Here is a 6,000-nt window from a genome sequence, read left to right as displayed (position 1 = left end):
TCTATCATTTAAAAAAAAGTTTATTGAAAAAGGAAAGGGTGTGGAAGTAGGCCAGACATTATTAGAATAATCTGGTGTGTATTTGAGATTTTTTGACACAAGTTTGAAAAAGATATTGAGATTAGCGAGGATTTCATGCTATTTTCATAGATTAGCGATTTTCTATCATTTTCTAAAAAACATTATTGAAAAAGTAAAGGGTGTGGAAATAGGCCAGACAATACTAGAATAATCTGGTGTATATTTGAGATTTTTTGACGCAAGTTTGAAAAAGATATTGAGATTAGCAAGGATTTCATGCTATTTTCAGAGATTAGCGATTTTCTATCATTCTTTTAAAAACATTATTGAAAAAGTAAAGGGTGTGGAAGTAGGCCAGACATTATTAGAATAATCTGGTGTATATTTGAGATTTTTTGACACAAGTTTGAAAGAGATATTGAGATTAGCGAGGATTTCATGCTATTTTCAGAGATTAGCGATTTTCTATCATTTAAAAAAAAGTTTTTTTGAAAAAGTAAAGGGTGTGGAAGTAGGCCAGACAATATTAGAATAATCTGGTGTATATTTGAGAGTTTTTGACACAAGTTTGAAAAAGATATTGAGATTAGCAAGGTTTTCATGCTATTTTCAGAGATTAGCGATTTTCTATCATTTAAAAAATGGTTTTATTGAAAAAGTAAAGGGTGTGGAAGTAGGCCAGACAATATTAGAATAATTTGGTGTATATTTGAGATTTTTTGACACAAGTTTGAAAAAGATATTGAGATTAGCAAGGACTTTCATGCTATTTTCAGAGATTAGCGATTGTCTATCATTCTTTTAAAAACATTATTGAAAAAGTAAAGGGTGTGGAAGTAGGCCAGACATTATTAGAATAATCTGGTGTATATTTGTAATTTTTTGACACAAGTTTGAAAGAGATATTGAGATTAGCGAGGATTTCATGCTATTTTCAGAGATTAGCGATTTTCTATCATTTAAAAAAAAGTTTTATTGAAAAAGTAAAGGGTGTGGAAGTAGGCCAGACATTATTAGAATAATCTGGTGTATATTTGAGATTTTTTGACACAAGTTTGAAAAAGATATTGAGATTAGCAAGGTTTTCATGCTATTTTCAGAGATTAGCGATTTTCTATCATTTAAAAAATGGTTTTATTGAAAAAGTAAAGGGTGTGGAAGTAGGCCAGACAATATTAGAATAATTTGGTGTATATTTGAGATTTTTTGACACAAGTTTGAAAAAGATATTGAGATTAGCAAGGACTTTCATGCTATTTTCAGAGATTAGCGATTGTCTATCATTCTTTTAAAAACATTATTGAAAAAGTAAAGGGTGTGGAAGTAGGCCAGACATTATTAGAATAATCTGGTGTATATTTGTAATTTTTTGACACAAATTTGAAAGAGATATTGAGATTAGCGAGGATTTCATGCTATTTTCAGAGATTAGCGATTTTCTATCATTTTTTTAAAAACATTATTGAAAAAGTAAAGGGTGTGGAAGTAGGCCAGACATTATTAGAAAAATATGGTGTATATTTGAGATTTTTTGACACAAGTTTGAAAGAGATATTGAGATTAGCGAGGATTTCATGCTATTTTCAGAGATTAGCGATTTTCTATCATTTAAAAAAAGTTTTATTGAAAAAGTAAAGGGTGTTTAAGTAGGCCAGACAATATTAGAATAATCTGGTGTATATTTGAGATTTTTTGACACAAGTTTGAAAGAGATATTGAGATTAGCAAGGACTTTCATGCTATTTTCAGAGATTAGCGATTGTCTATCATTCTTTTAAAAACATTATTGAAAAAGTAAAGGGTGTGGAAGTAGGCCAGACATTATTAGAATAATCTGGTGTATATTTGAGATTTTTTGACACAAGTTTGAAAAAGATATTGAGATTAGCAAGGATTTCATGCTATTTTCAGAGATTAGCGATTTTCTATCATTCTTTTAAAAACATTATTGAAAAAGTAAAGGGTGTGGAAGTAGGCCAGACATTATTAGAATAATCTGGTGTATATTTGTAATTTTTTGACACAAGTTTGAAAGAGATATTGAGATTAGCGAGGATTTCATGCTATTTTCAGAGATTAGCGATTTTCTATCATTTAAAAAAAAGTTTTATTGAAAAAGTAAAGGGTGTGGAAGTAGGCCAGACATTATTAGAATAATCTGGTGTATATTTGAGATTTTTTGACACAAGTTTGAAAAAGATATTGAGATTAGCAAGGTTTTCATGCTATTTTCAGAGATTAGCGATTTTCTATCATTTAAAAAATGGTTTTATTGAAAAAGTAAAGGGTGTGGAAGTAGGCCAGACAATATTAGAATAATTTGGTGTATATTTGAGATTTTTTGACACAAGTTTGAAAAAGATATTGAGATTAGCAAGGACTTTCATGCTATTTTCAGAGATTAGCGATTGTCTATCATTCTTTTAAAAACATTATTGAAAAAGTAAAGGGTGTGGAAGTAGGCCAGACATTATTAGAATAATCTGGTGTATATTTGTAATTTTTTGACACAAATTTGAAAGAGATATTGAGATTAGCGAGGATTTCATGCTATTTTCAGAGATTAGCGATTTTCTATCATTTTTTTAAAAACATTATTGAAAAAGTAAAGGGTGTGGAAGTAGGCCAGACATTATTAGAAAAATATGGTGTATATTTGAGATTTTTTGACACAAGTTTGAAAGAGATATTGAGATTAGCGAGGATTTCATGCTATTTTCAGAGATTAGCGATTTTCTATCATTTAAAAAAAAGTTTTATTGAAAAAGTAAAGGGTGTTTAAGTAGGCCAGACAATATTAGAATAATCTGGTGTATATTTGAGATTTTTTGACACAAGTTTGAAAGAGATATTGAGATTAGCAAGGACTTTCATGCTATTTTCAGAGATTAGCGATTGTCTATCATTCTTTTAAAAACATTATTGAAAAAGTAAAGGGTGTGGAAGTAGGCCAGACATTATTAGAATAATCTGGTGTATATTTGAGATTTTTTGACACAAGTTTGAAAAAGATATTGAGATTAGCGAGGATTTCATGCTATTTTCAGAGATTAGCGATTTTCTATCATTTAAAAAAAAGTTTTATTGAAAAAGTAAAGGGTGTGGAAGTAGGCCAGACAATATTAGAATAATATGGTGTATATTTGAGATTTATTGACACAAGTTTGAAAAAGATATTGAGATTAGCAAGGATTTCATGCTATTTTCAGAGATTAGCGATTTTCTATCATTTAAAAAAAAGTTTTATTGAAAAAGTAAAGGGTGTGGAAGTAGGCCAGACAATATTAGAATAATATGGTGTATATTTGAGATTTATTGACACAAGTTTGAAAAAGATATTGAGATTAGCAAGGATTTCATGCTATTTTCAGAGATTAGCGATTTTCTATCATTTAAAAAAAAGTTTTATTGAAAAAGGAAAGGGTGTGGAAGTAGGACAGACATTATTAGAATAATCTGGTGTGTATTTGAGATTTTTTGAAACAAGTTTGAAAAAGATATTGAGATTAGCGAGGAGTTCATGCTATTTTCATAAATTAGAGATTTTCTATCATTTAAAAAAAATCATTATTGAAAAAGTAAAGGGTGTGGAAGTAGGCCAGACATTATTATAATAATCTGGTGTATATTTGAGATTTCTTGACACAAGTTTGAAAAAGATATTGAGATTAGCAAGGATTTCATGCTATTTTCAGAGATTAGCGATTTTCTATCATTCTTTTAAAAACATTATTGAAAAAGTAAAGGGTGTGGAAGTAGGCCAGACATTATTAGAATAATCTGGTGTATATTTGAGATTTTTTGACACAAGTTTGAAAAAGATATTGAGATTAGCAAGGATTTCATGCTATTTTCAGAGATTAGCGATTTTCTATCATTCTTTTAAAAACATTATTGAAAAAGTAAAGGGTGTGGAAGTAGGCCAGACATTATTAGAATAATCTGGTGTATATTTGAGATTTTTTGACACAAGTTTGAAAAATATATTGAGATTAGCAAGGATTTCAAGCTATTTTCAGAGATTAGCGATTTTCTATCATTTTTTTTAAAACATTATTGAAAAAGTAAAGGGTGTGGAAGTAGGCCAGACATTATTAGAATAATCTGGTGTATATTTGAGATTTTTTGACACAAGTTTGAAAAAGATATTGAGATTAGCAAGGATTTCATGCTATTTTCAGAGATTAGCGATTTTCTATCATTCTTTTAAAAACATTATTGAAAAAGTAAAGGGTGTGGAAGTAGGCCAGACATTATTAGAATAATCTGGTGTATATTTGAGATTTTTTGACACAAGTTTGAAAGAGATATTGAGATTAGCGAGGATTTCATGCTATTTTCAGAGATTAGCGATTTTCTATCATTTAAAAAAAAGTTTATTGAAAAAGGAAAGGGTGTGGAAGTAGGCCAGACATTATTAGAATAATCTGGTGTGTATTTGAGATTTTTTGAAACAAGTTTGAAAAAGATATTGAGATTAGCGAGGATTTCATGATATTTTCATAGATTAGAGATTTTCTATCATTTTTTTAAAAACATTATTGAAAAAGTAAAGGGTGTGGAAGTAGGCCAGACATTATTAGAATAATCTGGTGTATATTTGAGATTTTTTGACACAAGTTTGAAAAAGATATTGAGATTAGCGAGGATTTCATGCTATTTTCATAGATTAGCGATTTTCTATCATTTTCTAAAAAACATTATTGAAAAAGTAAAGGGTGTGGAAATAGGCCAGACAATACTAGAATAATCTGGTGTATATTTGAGATTTTTTGACGCAAGTTTGAAAAAGATATTGAGATTAGCAAGGATTTCATGCTATTTTCAGAGATTAGCGATTTTCTATCATTCTTTTAAAAACATTATTGAAAAAGTAAAGGGTGTGGAAGTAGGCCAGACATTATTAGAATAATCTGGTGTATATTTGAGATTTTTTGACACAAGTTTGAAAGAGATATTGAGATTAGCGAGGATTTCATGCTATTTTCAGAGATTAGCGATTTTCTATCATTTAAAAAAAAGTTTTTTTGAAAAAGTAAAGGGTGTGGAAGTAGGCCAGACAATATTAGAATAATCTGGTGTATATTTGAGAGTTTTTGACACAAGTTTGAAAAAGATATTGAGATTAGCAAGGTTTTCATGCTATTTTCAGAGATTAGCGATTTTCTATCATTTAAAAAATGGTTTTATTGAAAAAGTAAAGGGTGTGGAAGTAGGCCAGACAATATTAGAATAATCTGGTGTATATTTGAGAGTTTTTGACACAAGTTTGAAAAAGATATTGAGATTAGCAAGGTTTTCATGCTATTTTCAGAGATTAGCGATTTTCTATCATTTAAAAAATGGTTTTATTGAAAAAGTAAAGGGTGTGGAAGTAGGCCAGACAATATTAGAATAATTTGGTGTATATTTGAGATTTTTTGACACAAGTTTGAAAAAGATATTGAGATTAGCAAGGACTTTCACGCTATTTTCAGAGATTAGCGATTGTCTATCATTCTTTTAAAAACATTATTGAAAAAGTAAAGGGTGTGGAAGTAGGCCAGACATTATTAGAATAATCTGGTGTATATTTGTAATTTTTTGACACAAGTTTGAAAGAGATATTGAGATTAGCGAGGATTTCATGCTATTTTCAGAGATTAGCGATTTTCTATCATTTAAAAAAAAGTTTTATTGAAAAAGTAAAGGGTGTGGAAGTAGGCCAGACATTATTAGAATAATCTGGTGTATATTTGAGATTTTTTGACACAAGTTTGAAAAAGATATTGAGATTAGCAAGGTTTTCATGCTATTTTCAGAGATTAGCGATTTTCTATCATTTAAAAAATGGTTTTATTGAAAAAGTAAAGGGTGTGGAAGTAGGCCAGACAATATTAGAATAATTTGGTGTATATTTGAGATTTTTTGACACAAGTTTGAAAAAGATATTGAGATTAGCAAGGACTTTCATGCTATTTTCAGAGATTAGCGATTGTC

This window comes from Osmerus eperlanus, chromosome 2 (genome assembly GCF_963692335.1).
Source record: "Osmerus eperlanus chromosome 2, fOsmEpe2.1, whole genome shotgun sequence".
Lineage (NCBI taxonomy): Eukaryota > Metazoa > Chordata > Actinopteri > Osmeriformes > Osmeridae > Osmerus > Osmerus eperlanus.
Note: the sequence above shows the minus strand (reverse complement) of the source record.